This window comes from Apteryx mantelli, chromosome 1, assembly GCF_036417845.1.
Source record: "Apteryx mantelli isolate bAptMan1 chromosome 1, bAptMan1.hap1, whole genome shotgun sequence".
NCBI classification, from domain to species: Eukaryota; Metazoa; Chordata; class Aves; order Apterygiformes; family Apterygidae; genus Apteryx; species Apteryx mantelli.
In genome coordinates this window covers 7,416,335-7,436,853 of record NC_089978.1, presented here as the reverse complement: position 1 = coordinate 7,436,853, position 20,519 = coordinate 7,416,335, and positions in this window count along the sequence as shown.

The window sequence follows — 20,519 nt, the reverse complement described above, 5'->3', positions numbered from 1 at the left end:
GCAAATGTTGAATTGTTCAAGTTTTATCACTCAAGATGTCATGTGGTCTCAAGTCAAGTGTATTACAGAAATCTATTGCAGCAACATCATTATTTTCATCACCCAAAGTTGTAAACATATCAAAATGTTGCCAATATAGTTTAATTTTCTACAATGTAGAACAGAATTAATTAAAGTGCATTCTTGCAATTTTTATTGATAGAGTTTTATATTAGCCATTCTATGATTTTGTGTGGGTCCATGCTGTATTAATCAATCTGCTATTTCTCATATGAACAATTTTATCCTTTTTTAAGTATTGGCAAAACATGGATTTATTCTAGTCTCTGGAACATCTCCAGTGTTTCAAAATATATTGCAAAATCAACATTTTTGATCCATAGAGCTCTTTGGCTATATCTTTTAAGTCATTAGATGAGAATTACCTGGACATGCCAGTCTTAAAATGCTCGTTTTTAGTAACTGTTTCTAGACATTACTCTTAGTTATGGTTGGAGTCAATAGTGTTTCACCCACTTTACATAGTTTGCTGACATTATTTGCTTTCCAGTTTCCCCTCCTTCCCAATACAGGAATATTTACAGAAAATGTCTGTCTTTCTTTGTTTATCATTACTAATTGTTCTATCTATCTCGTGATTTACCAATACACGTTTTAAACTTTGAATGATATTTAATTCAGTCTTCTTCATGACAGTCATATCATTAACCACAACAGAAGTCATCTGTTTCTGACAGCATCATTTTTAACTTTCAAGACAAGCAATATGATTCTTTGTCTTTAATAAAGTATGATGCTGATTCTCTCATAGTCCAATCATAACTCCCAGAATAACAGGGGATTGACACTACCCTGTCATTAACTGGATTACAAAAAAACAGTAAAAAAAAAATTCTTAATGAGCAAATGTTGTTAGTTGTTAAGCTGTTATAACTATTATCCTTTTAAAAGAAAGGAATTGTTGTCTTCTGGCTAGAGGCAGAACTAGAAGTCACAGTCTACATTTTCATAGTGGTTCTGTCAGTTATTTGATGACAATGTCAAGTTTTTCCCATGCAGGATGAAACAGAATTGTTACAATAGTTAATTGTCAGACAATATTTTAAGATTCAGCATGAATATTTCAAGATAAGGAAATGTTAAAGAAATCAGTGCTTGTTCATATTCTAATAAGCATGAGAAAGCAAAAAAAAAGAAAAAGAATGAAGTAAGAACCGGAAATCCATAGACTCTCTTCTTGGAAATCAGCTGAATCTCAGAATATATAGGATAGATTGTTTTACAGCCATTTATGCTATTTTTCTCCTGTTTGAAATGACAATTGTATTTCAGAAAGACTTTTATCTCAATGAGTGCTGTCAAAAAACATTGGTTGACTTTTAATTTTCCATCACCTGCTGTTAGATATCCTGTGTCTATCCAACTTGATTGCTTCCCACTGTGATTTACTTGGGGAGCAGGGACTGATGTAATATGATCCTGCCTTGTGTCTTTCTCTCTTCGTACCTATATAAAATCGTAGTATGTTTTAAAATGGCTTAATCAGTAGGTGAATGCCCACCTGACTTTTTTTAAGTTAAATGGCCAGTACACGTGCAAGAGATCGCAGATACCTACTGATGCCTGAAGAATTTAGGGCACTGAATGAACATCATCTTTAAAATCAAAAAGTGGGCATTTATTTCAAGAGCAAATACTGTATGCATCTTCCATTTCATTTGATTAATAGTTTCCCTGGCCTAGTATACTGTTATGGCATTTTCTATTGGCAGGATACAAGGATTTGCTACATTATAAAACAGAAGGCACAAATATTGTTGGAGAGCAACCTGTAATTTCCATTATGCAAAATTCATATATTTTTTTCAATGGTTCATTAATAGGGTTAAAGTATTGATTATGAATACTCTTTTGCCATGTTTGATGCTTGTTCAAAACCTGAACAACACTGGTTAATGGCAACTAGTCATGTGAATCTTTTCATTTCCCTTCCTTGGCTAGACAAGAACAATTTTGTACTCATAAACAAAACTGAAGAAGTCACTAAGGGTTTGATTCTCAAAGATTAGAGAAAAGTATTTCTACTCCAGAGAGATCTTCACTAAATATAAGTCTGTTGAACCTTCAGTTATTATAAAATAGATCAGCCAGCATGTAGACAAAGCCATTGTGGGTATATTCCTGGCCCTTAATTGCTTACATGTAAAGAGGGTTTGGAGAGCATTCTGCTCTTCCTATCGCAAACAGTTTCCCCCCTTATATCAAATGTGATTAATCTCTCTGATGACAATTTAGAAGGCTCAGGCATGTGTGCTTCACATTTTGCAAGCTTTCAGCAATATGGATTTCAATCAGCTCTATGCCTATTGGAGGAGATCACAAAAAGAAGATGAGCTTTGCTGAACCAAATTCATTTAGTTCAGATTTTGTTTATGATGTTCCCATTGAAATAATAATATCAAATGCCAATGAATAGGTTTGAATTCCCATTTGGAAGTATCTCAGATAAACCTTTTTTGAGGAGGCCATTATAGACCTGGATATTATAGGAAAAAATCCTTCCAAATAAACAGCACAATTAACCATCCACATACTGATACAACTGTCCAGAGACACGTGAAAAAAGCCCATAGATGATGCATAAAGTTTGAGTGAACTTACAAGGTTGAAACTGTGTGAATTCTTGAAAAGAAAAAAAGAATATGTAACTAATTAGGAATTAATCTATCATGAGCACATATAAAAATTATTGCCATCACAAGTGAGACATGCATTTGAACAGTTTTGAGTAAAAACGAGGTGTGTAGCTTTTTTATTGTAATAACATTTCATTTTTCTGTGGTATCTTCTTATGTGACAGTGCTGTATCACTGAAAGAATTGCATTCCAGCTTTTTTCAATGGTAAAGAAAGATGTTTATTCAGAATAAATACTGCTATTCCTAAAATCTGCAGGCTCTCTTTCTCTCTTCTTTTCTTTAGAACATTTGCCTTGAGCCTTCTTTAACATCCTGTTACACTTGCCACAAAAAAATGGAAACATAGCAATTTGAAAATGCATAATGCAAAACAGTTCACAAGACAATTAAAGATCTGCTCTGCAAGAATGCCAATTTTAATTTTAGTCCTTCGTAAGCTCAAGGAAACATCTTAACATTTGAATATTGAATGTTTAAAACATTTAAACATTGAACATTTGAGCATTTAAAAGTCTCTATAGGAGAAATATACAAAGGTTTATGGATATTGATGTCTGATATGTGCTTAGGTAGGTTATATATTAATTTTTATCCCATGAACTTATCTTATTGAACATATTATAAGTGAGAAGCAAAAATTTACGGGTTTTTACATCTACATTTCCTTGCAGTTTTGAACTTTGAAAACTGATTTATTTATGCAAATAAAATAAAAAGTACAGATACTAACTAGTTCCAGCAAATAGATGAGGCTGAATAACAGCGGGTCAAATAGCAGAGACGGTTTTCTGATTAAAGACATGAACCACTGAAAGCAAAGGAAGCACCTGGTGAAGGAGTCCTGCCACAGTGTCTTAATTCTCTATTTAATACTGGGAAGAATTAGGTGCGCTGAAATGCCCTCTGGATGAGAGCCTAGTCACCCAAACTTAGGCACCCACGGTAAGCAGACAGGACCTCCTGCAGGAGATTTGCAAAGTCACTGTACTACCTCTGCTGGCTATTTAGACAACATAAACATAATTTGCTTTAGAACTATGTACTCGATATCTCAAATTTAGAACAAAGATATGTGTCTAAACCCGTTGTTCTGAATCCTGTTCAAAGATTTCTGTGGCTTCAATGGGCACTGTATCGACAATACAGAACAGCACTGAAGTTGTGTTAAATGGTAGAGAAGGACGATAATTACTAGACAGAAATGTGATATCTTGAGAGGTCTGACACTGTATTTGGAAACGTGCAGTGCCTTAATATTGTCCTTTTGCCTTCCCTCCCTCAAACACGCATACGTTATTTTATATATATATTTTTTTCCTAAGAATGATATACTATGCCTCAGATGAATGGAAAAAGAAAACTTAGATATCAGTAAAAGACATTCATTACTAAGAGATATTTATTTTTACTTTACACTTTGTTCAAAACAAGATGGTTCTCTAAAGAATTACAGAAAATAATAACTGTACTATGTCACTGCCTGCCAAATGCAAACAGATACAAGAACGAAGGCACAGAGAGAAAAAAAAAAAAAACAAAAAAACCTTTTCCATGCTTGTCCAGCTTAATCTGTGATTTCAAATAAATCCAGTGGCATCCCTCTTCAGATCAGATGGACATGGCTTTGGATCTGAATGATCATCTCCCCATCAGTTTGTCGAGAGAAATTCAGTCAGCGAGGGAAGTAGGAGGAAAAACATGAGAGCTGCCTTCTGCATCCTCTTGAATGCACCAAGGCCAGATGGGGGTGGGAAGTCCCACTGAGCATGACAGTCCGAAAACCTGCCCAGGCGCACAGGCTGGAAGGCATGCTAAAAGGTTTTAGAGCCCTCCACAGGGCATTCTCCAAGGACACCTGTATGTCAGCTATTATCTATGGAAAACTCTGCCAAGATTTTAGCAATTTCCTTTCCTTCTCCATTTCCCCTCTCCTCTCCTCTCTGTGCAAATTTACAAACGTGAAATAAGATCAAGATTTTTTTAAGAACTGCCATTAGTCTTTGTACGCAATGTCTTGTGCTCTTACCAAAGTTATTTGACCACTGCCTCATTATATGCTGTCCTACTCAGCTGACCTCTACTCAGTTTCTTACAGCACTCCATCTCTGTAGCATCCAAACATCTTCCAACAGAGCAGTGTTTCTATAACTAGAAGATATGATTTTGACTGAGGCAACATCCGTTACAAGTGAGGGTCTTCAGGCCACCAGAAATTCATCTTCACATGACACTAGAGGTGTGTGACAGGGATCATAGCTGCAAAAAGTTTTGAGATAATGACAATAATCTAAAGATAGATTCACCTATTTCATCCCATTGCTAGTTGGAAAATATATTTAGTTTTTAGATTAGATTTTGCTTTTGTAGTTATTTCCTGGCTCTTGCACTGGGCTCACTGAAGAACTTACAAGATCTCCCTGAATTGCTACAATTTATTTTGCTCATTTAAAACACACACACAAAAGACATGCTTATTTCACCGACTTTTTGTTCAAGAACATTTTTGTCACCTGGTTCCCTGTTGCTCTTGGGTGAGGTGGAGAGCTCTTGGTCTCTCCACATCTCTCATACACAAGCACACACACACTGCCAGTACATCTTACTCTAACCTGTAACTCTGACCAGAACCACAGCTTTGTCTTTCGATTTTCCTTAGGATGTCCCCTTAGGAATCAGGAGACATATTCCTGACCTTCCACTAGCTTCCTGAGATAGAAGGAAAGGAGAACATAAGAACTGGCCTATTTATCAGACTTGTCTTTATCAGGTACATCTCAACTGTCTTTGACAGAGGCAATAGGAGACAGGTTAGGAAGAGCATGCAAATCTGGCCACTGTCTGCAGTCCATTATTCTCATTCTCCACTGCATCCAGTCACTGGATTAGCAATGTTAGAAGGGAAATCCCTGCCTCTTCCCTTTAATAACTCTTTATGGACCTGAGGTTCATTAATAGCTCTAGTTCTTTTTGAACCTGGTGATACTGCCAGCCTTGCAATCTCCTGTGTCAGCGTATTCCAGAAGTTCACTACGTGTTGTGTAAAAAACTACTACTTTTCTCTGTTTTAAACCAGTTTCATAAAGTGCCCTTGAGTGTATGCAGTACTGTGTGACTGATGATTAATGGTTCTGTATTCATCTTATGCACCACCTTCATGATGCAAACCTAGAACACATATCTCTCAGATTTCTTCTTTTTAGAGCAGTGGCTCTGTCCTCTTTGTCATTTTAGTAGCTCCTCTCTGTACCTTCTTTAACTCCAGTGTATCATTCCTGAGCTGCAGAGATGAGCTATACCCAGTAGTCAAGGTTTTGTACAGATGGAAATGGTGTTTTCTTTTCAGTTCTCAATAACCTTCGTGAAGATGCCCAACTTTTATTGCCTTTTTTGGCTTTTGCTTTACAATGAACCATATAGTTTCCAAAGCAGCAATATTTTCCTTAGAAATATTCCTTTCACATCTGGGGCAATATTATGGTATGAAAGCTGAGATTGTCAGCTTTTACTCTTATAGCAATAGGCAGCTATAAGAGGACCCAAGAACTTGATGGAAAATCATCACATATAACGAAGAATTGAAACTTTATCATGTTTTATATACTTTATTATATAGGAAAAAATGTTGATTGCAATTATAATTTTAATGCACACAAAAAAAAATTGCCCCTTACTTTTTTCAGAAGTTCTGAAGTACTAACACTTTTACTTCTTACTAGTTTTGAAAGACCATTTACATAACTGTTTCACCTTATAAACCTTTTTTTTATTAATATTTTGCAGGATAATTTTTTCTTGTAGTTTAGGTACTCTGTAATCCAAAACCACTGCTGTGTTCTCAAATTTCTTTCAACTGCTGTAACTCCCAGAACTCGCTGCCAGAGGCTAAAGCCATATATTATACAGTACTGAAGTTGATCTTTGTCTCACTGAGGAGGCTTTATTTTATTTTATTTGACACAGTAATATTTATTAACTTCAAAGTTCCTCACGGCATATAGAATACTTGAAAAATTGCACCTACAACATGGGGGAGGGGGCTTTATTCTGAAGGAGGCTGAGCCAAATCCTAGCCCAATCTTTAGAAATCCAGACTCTGTGCTCTGATATCTCCAGTAAAGCTATCTGCCGTCTGAATATCAATCAGGACACACAAGAAAAATAAGTATTGAGTCATGCAGAGGGATAAAACTAGTTGCAATAGACACTTACAGAATATGTTTTTGCCAGTTGCTTCACGCACGCCAGAATTTGTTCTCAAAAGGCTAAATGATTTAACCAGCATTTCCCTTAATTATAGCCTGAACTGCATTCAGTTTTGAGAGCTAACAAAGGGAACAACTTTGTGGATGCCAGTAACATGAAAGGGGATATTGATAAAAACATTTGTGGGCAGGTGCTTACAATAGATGTGGAATTAAGAGACACCTTCCTCTTCTGCTGCTGAAGCTGAATCACGTACTGGACAAGCATTAGGAAAAACCCAGTACGTTAGAAACAACTTAACCCAAGTAGGGTCCAGATGCTATATAGGAGATACTTCCCTAAGAGGAAGAGAAAGGGTGTTTACTATTGTTTTTTCTTATTCAGTTTCTGCTCCAAGAGTTCCTGGAGTAATTATTCCTGGGTCATTCATTTTAGTGTGGATGATTACTGAACTGTAATAATAGTTATAATCCAGAGATGCTTTGAATGTCCCAAATCTGACTACAAAGTGACATCCAAGGCACACTCTTGCAAAATGCTGGGGTACTTCTCTTGGGCTGAGAAGTATCCAAACATCCAGATTTCCCACTTCCTTCTCATGTGCTGATTGGGATTGGCTAGTTTGTGGTTCCTGAATCATTTGTGGACTTCAGAAGATGTACAGATGTGTCTCTAAGGGTGGTGGAATGGTGCTAGGAGGAAGGCGCAGGTTAGTCCAAAACTACTGCCAAAGGATGAAACAGGTCAGCAAGGCATGAGGAAGCTGGAGTGTCCAGCTTGTCCTGGGACACTCCTGCACACACAATCCAGCCCTATCTAGCCATGGAGGACCAGGGCCCTGTGGAGATGCTCCATTCCCTCCCTTTGAATCACTTATAAAGCTGCCTCTTCCTTTGCATCTGCAAGGTGCGTATCTCGAGGTTGTTTTTCAGCTCACAGGGTCAGGTATACTTTGTGCTAAGCTATTTTGCAAAAAGTGCATGGCACTACCTGTGCTGCAATTGGCAACTAGCTACGGAGGCAACCTCAAAGCTGTCCAAGTAAGTTGTATACTCAGAGCACATAGATGGAGTTTTGATGCTTCCTCGCCCGTTTCAAAATGGCAATGGAGTTCAGGTGCCCAAATTCTGCCCACATCTTCAGGTCTGGATGCTCCTTAAACACACCAAGAAAGCTATGCTTTCCTATCGAACCCATCAAACATTATAGCCTGAAACAGAGGCAACTGATCAATTTTAGGCTTCTCCAGAAATTAGGTGATTCATGAAAATTTCACTGTCTGAAACTGAACCAAAAGTCAACTAGTGACCATCTGAATATGATCCTTAAGTTATTTGTGCTGAATAATAATGCAGTCCTTAATGAGGAATATGCTAAGGATTATTACTTAGTGTGTCTATGATATTATATACAGACAAATCTTGATAATTTTTTTAAAGTTTATCTTCTTTATAAAGAGTTTCTAGCCATTATTTTACTGACATGAAGAAAAATTAATGGTTGAGAGAATGAGGTAATTACTTCAGAATTTGGGAGATCTATATTAAATACTCTATTGGCCAGAGATTTCCTACATGACCTTCACTGGATTTTCACTATCTGGATTTTCATTCTCTCTCTATAAAATAGACATGACAGCTTTTCCGTTCCTTGCAAACTTACTGAAAAATGTTATGGTGAATGGGGCAAGGTATTAAAATAAGCAGAACACAAAAAGGCTACAGCTGGAAAAGACAGGTGTTTTAAAAGGTCTGTGGAAATGAAATCTTGTAAAATGCTTCTGCACCCGCCGTGCTTTCCCAGCTCCATGCTTGTCAGCAATGTTCCTAAAGTGGAATGGACTTTCTCTTGGAAGTTACAGTACTCTGCTGGAGTCAGCAAGCATTTTGTTTTTCCCAAATTTGCTGGAGCATGTTCCGTAACATGTTCTGTTTTAAAATGCACCATTATCTTCTCAAAGCATAATGTAGAACAGTTTCATTGTGTTTTGTGTTTTTGCCAGCATGTTAAAAAAAAAAAAATCCTTTAAATTTATTCTATTATGTTCTTTGTGAAACATTCTTTATATGTCTTTTCATCTCTTATAATTAGTATTTATTGAAGTGACTGGACTAAAAAGGCATTTAATAAGACTTTAGTTAATTAAATTCCCATATGATTTTCTGCTAAGAAACTGTTTTCTTTAGAGAGAGAAAAAGAAAACAAAAACTTTTAAATCAAATCCATATTAACTTTTGTCATCATTTTACAAACATCTGCTGCCATGTCTGGGACGATCTAATATGCTGCTATTTAAACATAGAGTATGGAGATTTCTGTTTGGAATTCGTCTGATTAAACACCCACCACTTTCCTCAGAAAAAAATATATCAAACCTTTCCTTTTTTTGTGAAGAGAATACTCCGAGAATCACAGGAGGGAAATACAGTAATTAACTAGCACTCTTAGATGGGTGAAGAGAAGAGTAGAGTTGCTTGAAATAAAATAATTTTTTTACAAGTCTTCTCAGTAGCTGTTGTGCAACGCACAGGCAATTCTGAAATGAAGGATGGGATCTCAAAAACACCTGCTGTAGCTTAGTGGTTCTCAGCAAAGCAACTCAGGAGATCACAGGTGAGTGATACCTTGTTCCTTTGACTTGTATCCAAAACAGAGCTGGGGCAAGAGAGTCTTAGGTTCTCCCAAAATCTTCCTAGGTGCCAAATCCTAGCTGTTAGTTTGAGCAGAGAGGAGAGGACATTGTGCAAGCTGCCTGGTTCACCCTAGAGCCTGCGCTAGCTAAGAAGAGTTGTGGCCGTGGTATTAATTCTCTTGTACAGAGTTTCACCACTGATTATGTGGGAATCAGGATTAAGTGGTGTGGTCTGCACTCTGCTACCTTTAACAGGATCAGCAGAAAATATTCTTATTTTTTAACCTAAACTCTTTAAGAGGGACATCTAATACTCCAGGGAGTTCACTGTGGTGATCAGTAATTATCAGCTCTTTTAAGGGAGCAAGAATAACACGTCAAGTCCACATAGGCTAAGATTTTATTCCTTTGTGCGCTTCACATATTACATTAGTTTCTAGTAATGCCAAAAATGTGCAGAAGGCCATTATGCTAGTCACTGTCCCATGCAAGTAAGAAACTCCATTCTAAAAAAATTATGGTCCTATTCCTAAAAGTACTATGAAATGTATTTAACTGTATGTGTACACGTATGCAAGCATTTGTATATCCAGGACCTACAGGATAAGATGAAACTGTGGCAATAACAGGATAATAGAAGTGGTAGTGGTGTCGAGCAGAGAATGAAGTTTGTAAAAGGTGATGTATCAGCCAGTTGTAAGTATAATTTACAAATGTTACATCAAGTGCTGCTCAGATATGGGTTTAGAGAGTATAAAAAGTGTGAGCTGTATTTCAGGAACTTCATGTTTATATGCCAAGAATAAAATATTTCTCAGAAATATCTATCTCAAGTATATGTATGTACATAAATATATATATATACACACAAATATCTATAAATACACATACACTAAAACATATACAAGAGATAGTAAGATATACTTCATATATGAAAACATGATTGTATCAAGGAAAAACATGACAACAGCATTTCTCTCTGTGTAACTAATGAAGAGGTGTAGTGTCGCTGATATTTTTTAACAATGTAATCAGCATGAGCCCAAATGCCAGTTGGTGCTCAGCACTTTGCAAGTCGTGGGTCACTGACACCTCTCAGAATTTGTCCTGTGAACAAAACCAAACTTCTATTTTAAGTGTAGTACAGTGAATAATAACTACCTGCCATCTGGAAGCACCATCTTTAGGAATGAACCATGAGCCATAAAAAATGTTGGATGAGGCTCTAAGCATTCAGTACTCACCTGGATAATATTTTACAGCACTATTGCACTGTATAAGAACCCATTTTTTAATCCAAATTAAGCTTAGAATCTTCAGGGTAAGAGTTAAACTAAGGCTTGATTGTAATGAATGAAGAATATTTATGTAGTGTTATCTTCCTTGCTGTTTTTTACTCCCAGACACATGATCACGTGACAGAACAAGGCAGGCTAAGATTGAGCTTGACTCCATTCAGTAGAAGACACTTTCAGGATTCGTTCCTTGGTACCAACATGAGGTTTAGGTTTTCTAAGCCTAGATCACACCTCCTGGCACTTCTGAAAAAGGAGGAGGAGAAATCCAATAGTGTGTTGTTTTGTCTTCCTAGTAGGCCACATTACATTTTTGCTTATTTGGGGTTCAAGTACAGTTTGGAGAGCAGATCCTGTTCTCAGCCTACTCCCACGACAAGAAGGTGGCAAGCCAAACAATGACGAAGGTAGGAGGAGGCTTTCCTGGAGCTGCTTCCCGCATGCTAAAAGGAGATACTACGTTCCTTCTGAGGAAAGCAGAAACTTCAGTTATTATCCAGTGCCAGGAAGATCAGACAGGGATTTTAACCTCAGCAGGTGTTTCTCACAGTTGTGATGCCTTTCAGGACTACTCTTAGGTTGCAGTGACTTCTGCAGTCCTATATTTCTAAGACCCAGTCTAGTTCTCAGTCAGACAAGACACAATTGTGTCATGCACTCCTACAGCATGCTCTGTTCAGCTTAACCTTTCCTTAAATGCCAGATCAAACCTATAAATACACTAACATAACAAACTTACCAAATACTTCCACTGTTCATACTGCTTGACTATTCTGAGTAGTGCTTTTAGCAGTTTAGCTTGTCAAAACATGCTATCTGTGCAATCTCACTATTGTTATCTACATCTTTACTTCACCTGCTATTTGTTCCTACCTGCATGCTGTCTCAAACTAAGCTGAGAAGTCCTTGGTGCAGGACTTACCGTGAATATGACAGTACTTGCTTTCTCAGTCTTATTGCACTAGAGGTAAGAATAGCAGGACTTATATTCTTTGCTTAATTACAGTAACTCTGTAAAATCAAACAAAAGTTACTGATGGAGGCTGGAAATATTCTTCATTCTGCTTAGCTGTTTCTAAAATCTCTGGAGAAGATGACATGATTAAGTGGAAATTGCTTATAAAAATTTGCCTGGGAACAACAGCATCTTTATCCCATGTGGCTTGCCGGAGAAATGAAAAAGCTGTCTTTGCAAAGTAAAAAGTGCACCATAGCAGCTGGTCCAGAGGGATCCTGAAACAGGAACGGCAGCATGTGACAGGTCTTTAGTGACACTGCATGACATGTCACGTTACAGTCCTTACTGCCAAGTGATAGAATACATTTTTAATACTGCTCAATATGGGTTGATCTGACTTTGCCAAATGTACAGTCTGTGATTGTGGCATCAGTCACAAGTGGCATTAAAGAACTGGTAGCATTTAAAATGAATTAGATTTTTCACTCTAAAAAACATGCTGTTTCAAAGCAGAAATACTCTAGATGTGTAGATGTGTGATAGCACCTGCCATCAAAGAAGGAAAAAAATAGGTTTGTGTCTTACGGAAATCTTGAGTAACCCCACCAAAGTGAAAAGATCATAACTGATAAGGTGAGGTAGAGATAAGAAGATAAGAATCAGAGAAGGATAGCAGATGTCAGATAAGGATATCAGATTGTCTCAGACACAGAGATAAGAATCAGAAACAGTGGCCAAGAAAACATTTAACCTTGTTGCAGGCCATGAGACTGGGACCTCCTTCCTTAAATCTAAAGGCAAAATTTGGCTCCATATATGACTCCTTATGTTCAGTTTCTGTAGAATGGTAGCATATGCTTGTTTATAGAGGCAGGAATGTTACAGTATTGGTTCAACATTTTAAGAAACTGTGTAAGCTCCTAGTCAGAGTCACAGGAGCAGATTGAAATGTCTTTGTGTTGATTACATAGATCTGGATACTTTCTGGAATTCACCTGGAGACACAACTTTGCTTGGAGTTTGCCTGAGATCAGCTCATAGCAGCTATGCTGTTGGCCACCGCAGCACGCTGTAAGGACAGGTGGCAAATGGGAGCATTGTGTTCCTGCTGTGAACACCGGTCTAAAAGTCCTGGATCCAGCCACAGATCGTGCCTCCACCCATTGATTAGAATTACAGCATTTGGTAGCACGCTGTTATCAGGAAGGGCTAATCCTCATAAATTTTTAGGAAAACAGACAAAATCTATTGCAGTGCAGGAAGATTTTATACCACCCCTGAAGCATTAATGAAACACAGGTGGTTAAGGCTGAAAAGACAGTAGGATCATTGTTTATATGTAAGATCTTTTTCCTGTAGGTATATGTTCTCATATGCTTTGTTATTCTTGCTGGGAAAGGACAGAGGACAACAGTGTAAGAAGCAGCTTTCCAGTCTGGAATCCAGTGCCACTGAGTGTAACCTTGAGAAAGGTCATTTGTTATGTTAGGATAAAATTCTGGTTTTGGTTTTAGTGAATTAAATTAGGTTGTGACTGCTGAACTACCCATTGCCCTTAGCATGCTCATATTAGTGCATACAGTGCAGTTCAGCTTCTTTTTTGTGTCTCTGCACAAACTGTCAGCCCTGGTCAGCATCGGTTATGTGCTCCAAGCCCATTCTCTGCACTTGCTCTGATTTGCAGGCCTCCAAGACTTCTCTAGACCAGCTTCAGAGCACTGGAGGTTACAGCAGTGTGTTCCTAGCAGGGTCACTCTTCAGCTCGTCCTAGACACCTACATTTGGTCTATCAAATCCTTCTTTAGGTCACAGTATTGCCCAGGGCCACTAGAGAGGTGTCTGGGGCTAGAGATGCCTTAGCATGAGAGAGCTACTCAGCACCTAGCAGACGTGGCACAGCACCTGTTGGAGAGAGAGGTGGGATTGTTCTCCCTGGACCTGGAGGCCAGGCAGGGTAATGGGTGCATCTCAGGTGTCTCTCGATACCTGTGAGTAGGCAACTGAATAAAGTCCTCAATCTCCGTTGATGCAGATCCCCTCTGACACATACTGATCTCAACTGCAGAAACCTATACTGCAGATACCGAAACACAGGTGTCAGAACCTGGATCCAAAAAGAGTACTTTTATATACTTGATATTTCTTTAAAACTGCTCTCTGCTGTCTCCATTTTCTTTTTTATTAGTTTAGTTTGGGGATTTATAGTATGTTTTTTTATAAAGGGTACCAGCTGTGATTTATTGGCAGGTGCTCTTTACTTCTTGATTGCACAAGTGTGCACATAAATACTTGATTCATTCATTTCACTGTGTCTCCCACTGAGGTATCTTCATGATTTGGGGGTGGGGGGGGGGTGGGGAATCACAACCACCAGGGATTATAAAACAAAAACTATTTCCACTTAGAAGCTTCGAAACTGAAGTATTTCTTATATTTTGGGAAATGGAAGGAGAAAAATAGCAAGGATGAATAGAGAAATATCAACCAGCTCTGGATCTAGATCAATAATACAGGCTCAGAACAATGGTTCCCATTGTCCCAAGTTGTCTGATTTTCCTGTCTTAAATCACTTTCCTAAGGCAAAGTGATTACTAAGGATGGAAATATCTGCAGGTTTCTACATCCAGGATCAAGAACATAATATGGAAGATTCTTAGATACCCAGAGGATTAATCTCATGCTGTCATTGAAAATTGTGCTGAGCCTTATTCGGTGAAATATATGTGAAAAATATTATTTTAATAAGAGCATGTGGTCATGTGGTAACATTAGATATATTTCTTTGCAGCATCTCATCTCCCCTCAAAAAAATGTAAAATTCTCTTTTCCCAAGAGCATCCTTCTCTAATTTCTGATATAGATTCAGATTACTATATCAACGTTAAAGGAAAATAGTTAGTATGTGGCTTATGACAGCAGCAAAAAGTATTGTCATTGTGCCTGAGCATGAACATATACTATTAAGTTGTTTCCTTCATCAAAGACTTTACATTGCAAGTATAAAATAATGATAACAGGTGGATTCAAACAGATGGGAAGAGCACAAGTTATTAGCATTGGTACAGTACATTAGAGAAAACGTGTTGTTGTTTAAGCACTGACTAATTGGTTCTGCAAAATTAACAACTCATTTAAATAGTCTTGCTGCATATGTTTCAAACTTAATATCAATAATATCCTGCAATAGCCAGAGTATCTATGGGTAAGGCTTACAGGTAATGGAAAGACTCCTGTCTGAATGTAGGGTTTGGAACAGCCTTTGGAAAGCTGTTTGAAGATGTTTTTCTCTTGAGAAAGTGGGAATATGAGCCTCTGTAAATGAACGAAACGCTAGTCAGTGCATACAGATTCCTGGCTGACATGCGACCTATGACGGCACTTCTGTCTTGTATACCCTTGACAATTCCCAGCAGCGTACACTCAGATTAGATGCTATTCATTTTTAATTCCAGCCTAGTAGTGCTTCAGAGCACTTAGGTTGCTCTCACATACACAAAATCTTAAATTAGGAACCGGTCACTGAAGACACCAATACTGAACATGGATCTCCATAGGTCTCCCTCTCTCTAAAATTCATGAGAATACTCAGGAACTTTTTAAGGTGACTTTTTATTCAGAAGTAAATTTAAACAACATTGTGTGCTAAAAGACCTATTCATAAATAAAACATGGGTCATGAGCACTAAAGCAAGCAGAAGGGGAGCAAGTTACAGACATAACAAAGTGCAATTTTCCCAAGTGCAATGACTAGCTTCTCGTCATTGTACAGATTAGGTGCAGAGCATCGGTGCTGAATATCACCCATGAGTGGAATCAACTGATGTCCTCAAAAACAAGACTATGTTGCATAGGTTAGTCTGAATAATATTACTGAATAATAATATTGTCAGTTTTAGTTTAATACTGATTTTTGTGAGCTGCTACTCTTTACTCAATGAAAATAAGAGCACCTAACAAGTACATACTTCAGGATCACACAGTCCTACTTTTCTCAGCTTCATACATCACCCCTAGGGACAGGCATGCAATGAAACACTTCTTCCTTGGATACCCCTGAAAATTCACACAAATCTGAACTTAAATGAGATCCTATTTGTTCTTAATTCCTATTTCATTAAATGTAATACCTATTTGCCCTTAGACATTGGTTCATCTACTTTACGATCTTAAATTATGGTCACTCTGGATATATCTGATTCATCCCAGGTAGTGTTTAACTCCTTCAGTAAACTTTAGAGGGGTTGTAAGGGGAATCCAGGAACACGAGAGTTCTTCTGCAGACATCTCAACTTTAGTTTTGGAAAGATTAGACCTTAACACAATTAAGGGATCGTAGTTTAGGCAGAAAATCGTACACAAACCGAGACATAAAATGCAAGAAGCTATCATTTTAGGAGTGTTGGATTGTCCTTAGGCAATTTTGTATTTGTGTATTAGTGCACATACGTTCTCCTCTTACTGATCACCGTTGGTGAATAGGAGTTCTGACTCTGTTCTAGGAAATAGGTTTTGTCAGCAGGCTGAAGAGTAGAGATTTCACTAAGAGACAAAACATGGGCTGATGTGTTCCCAAAGAACAATGACAAGGCTACTATGGCAAAGCTAGTTGTATTAATGGTATAATGTGGTGGCATCCAAGAGACTCATAATAAATGTTCCTGAATGATCAGACAATGCTTCTAGCTGCATAGGATGCTAAAACTCTTGTGAAACGTAACTCCAGTAACTCTAGCACAATCCTTGTTAGCGTGATTTCTTAAAGAGAAAATAAATTGTTGCTGTAGAAAAACTTGATTACAGTGTTTATAGTTACGTTGGTCTGTCACATCTCAATTTAAATGTATACTTTTAGTTGTTAATATATTTGTCAGAAGGAACTTTAGCTAAGTTAATAACTTGAAGCTGAAATTATCAATGAGTGATTGATTCAAATCTTTTCATAGGGTTTTCTCAAAAATTGTACAGCCGTTTCTCAGAACATAATTAGGGAAAGAATATGTATAGTTATGCAGGTTAAAAGTGCATTTCTATTCTACTCTGTCTGATGAGACAGGAGAATGTAAGCAACAGTAATTTCTTAAAATTTTGTCATATTACTCCATTTTACTGCACACATTTCATCATGTCTGCTCTTCATCCCTTGCTGACTTAATCCATAAAATAGAAGAATTTTGTTTACTTCCAGAGTCCTTGATATCTGAAGATGGAAAGTTCTATGGAAGACCTATTCTGTAGTATTATATAAGTTAATGAATAATGAAAGAAGAGCTTTGTCACAGGACAGCCCTGAGCAATATATTTAGCTTACTCAAACATGATGCTTCTTTTTGAGACGTGTGATAAAAGCTTCATTTCTTCTTTCATAGATAAGGAAAGCTCACAGTGGCAGTGTATCTTACACATGAACACAAAGCAAGAATCAAAGCAGCACAAAAGTAAACACCACATTTTCCTGTCTGCTTCACCTACAGCCCTGAGAAATTCTCTTCCTTAATTAAAGACTGTTGAAAACCAAGTGAAGTTTCTATCTTAGTCCTACTGATTGGCCTTAGGCTGGACATTGCTCCGTATTTGCTATCTCCAGGAGACATTGGACCAGTTAGGCTCTGCCTCTCTGGGCTGGTTGCTAGTAAAGTCCCAAAAAGAAAAGAAAGAAAAAACCTGATGGAATCATCCCATTTAGAGGCTTATCAGTCTCCTAAAAGCCAAAGAAAAGAAATGCCTTGCAATTAACTACATTGTTCTGTGGGCTGAGCCCTGCCAAGATGAACTCTGGGAGACGATTTGATGATGGAAGGTGGATGCCTGACCCAGTTGAAATACTGGGAAATTCCTTGTGTCGCAGGGAGAAAACCTTGTCTAATTTGCATAAGCTGAAATGGAGAAAAGTTTCCTCCGTCTTTACTACGTTTTCCCCTGCTTCGGCTATATAAGCTGTTCCAAATACATAAAATGGGATCAGTGCCTACCAGCCCGAGGATAGAGTTTTGGCCATAAAAGCTGGTTATAAAAAGGCTGTCATATTCTGCTCATCACAAAGATCCTATCTTTCACAAAGCTCCATGGGAATACTATTACCTGAGGGGTTTACACATCCTACAGCTCTGAGACTGATTCCTTACTATACTTTGTGGCCTTAAACTCAGAGAGGAGAATGTAAGGAGGGGTATCAGTGGCTGAAAGGGAACTGCAAGTAAAAGGGAAGCCCTGGAAAGCTACCCTCAAATTATAGAGCAAAGAACTGGAGAAATAGATCCAACTAAGATACAAGTATTGAACACACTACACACAATCATTTTTATTGATGGTTTCTGTCTGGTTCCTTGATAATATTGACCAATCCCTGGGCTGAGCAGGGAAAAAGCAGCCTTCCTCTGCAGGACGTGGCTGTCCAGGTGCAGGAGGCTCAGGGAGCTATAGACTGCCGAACACCCGAGGGAACCTGCAGGGCCCCAGTGATTTGGCTGAAAGGGAGCTACTGATGAACTGCAGGCTGAAGAGAAGGCAAAATGGACTCTCGGCAGTTTCATAACGCTAAATTCAAGGTGAGGGAAAGGGTTTTTTCAACCTGTACTAACGTTAGAAAAAGCGAAGCTAGCTCTAGGGAACGTAGAGTCCAGCTAAGAAGCCAGTAAAGGATGGAGAAGGGATGAAGAGGCAGTTGTTATTTCTGTGGATGTATAAACTAAGCAGTGCTGGTCCCGGGCACTGGAATTCCACTGCCTTTTCTGTCCAGTTACGACAATGGTCCTTGGTACGATGCTGGGCTATGCCAAATAGACCTCTGCCAAATAATCCTCAGGATGGGTTTGGGAGCTAGCAGTAGCAGGGGAAATTTCCAAATAGGCACCTTTCCTACAGCCACTCTGGTGGCGGGGTAGGAGGGTTAATGCTATGCCGGCGGGATGATCCATCCAAGCTGGTCTCTGCGCAGAGGCTGGCCCTGGGCATGTTGGTTGTACTGAGGTTCGTTTGATATTTCCTCCATGCTTGGGAAAATATAGAGCAGCCTGGCAGCGGTTATAAGCTCAAGCAGGATGTTTTCTGTAAGCTCTGGTCATTCTTCCACCTCAGATGTTTCAAACAGCCTTTAAAGACAGGATGGCTACTTACACTATGTCTGTATGCACTTGCTGAGAGAATTCCAGCTGGGAAGGTTTGGGTAGTCCTGAATTCATAATTTCTAAGGAAAATGTGCTTTTCGGTTTGCGTACATCATCTAAGACATTTAAATACTTCCCTCACTTTGCAAATGCATATCACAGGGCAACTTTGGGATGTTGGTCATGCAGATGAATCTGCATTTAATATGCTTCAGCAAAGCTTTCCAAATTTATTTTCTCTCCATTTCATCTGCTTCCCCCCGTCTTCTTGACATTTGCCTGCACAGACTTTGTGGAGATATTAGACATAACTGTGAAAGGAGCACAGAACAAAATATCATTGTTTGTCTTCTCTCACATAGAGGACCAGGCTCCTCTGTACTGTAGAATTTGCTTTGTGCTGCTCAGACGCCTAATATCCAAAAAAAGAGACACCATGAAAGACGAGAAGTAAGAAATACCATGGAAAGATTCTGTTTTTATAAAAGAGATTTTAAAACATTTCTCTTTCAACATTTTTATTATTATACAGCTTATCTTCCCCTCCAGCTTTCTGTAGACCTTTGGAAAAGAAATGAGTCATTCTCTGACATGCCTCAGCTTTCAGGTACTTTTAAAAGAACAAATTTCTGTGTGTTTGTTTGTTTGCTTTTTCATATCTGCAAACTTAAAATAGACGTTTTCTGCTTGAAGGATTTTAAATACTCAGTAATGCCAAGAAGTTTTTAAATACCAGGGCAGCCTATTTGTGTATATATATATATATATATATATACACACACACATATATATATATTTATTTATTTATTTAAATTCCTCCACATTTCTGAGGGATAGTCAAAAATATCCATTAATGATGTTCTGAAGGTGAAAAAGCCATCATGACTTGATAGGCACACTTCAGTGGAAAGAGAAAGTTTTTAAGATTTTCCCACCATGTCATTTCCTATAGAAAACCTAATTATTATGTGAAGTGTAAGGGGACACGGAGTAGTTCTGAGCAGGCGGTTACGGATCCCTCTGGGGTGGCTGCATTTTTGCCAATGTTTGGCATTCCATTTTCCCTGTGTTTACCATTAAATATGCAGATGTCTATCATTTGGTTATTTGCCTCCCACTATTTAACTCCTAAAATGCTGATCCTTAGCTCTGCTGGCCCCAGTTCGGCTTTAATTTCTGCTACATGTTTTGCTGATTACTTCGGGATGCTTCGGGGAGTACAGAAGACAGGTCTGATAGCTAACAACAGTAGATTGTGTCACTGCCGCGTGGCAGCCGGAGTAATGAGAAAAGGGATATTGAACATCAGAGCACAGTTGGGGAGGTCCATGGGGTAAATTAGCCCACCTTGTGGACCTCTCTGGAGGATGCTCGTGTCATATCTGAAAGCCTCTCTCCATTCCTTTGCTTCTCCCTCTTTTCAGCTAAACCATCCTTCAAAATGACTGCTTTAAATGTGCTTCTAGCATAAAACACTTCATTTTTGCAGGTGTTGGAAGGTTCGACAGATCCTAAAAATATAAAGACTTTTACTTATTTCATCTTTTCTACTTGCATAAGACCCAGCACTCCTCCAACCACCTTCCTCCCATGTGGAATTTGAATTGTTCCTGAAGGAAAAAAAAGAAAG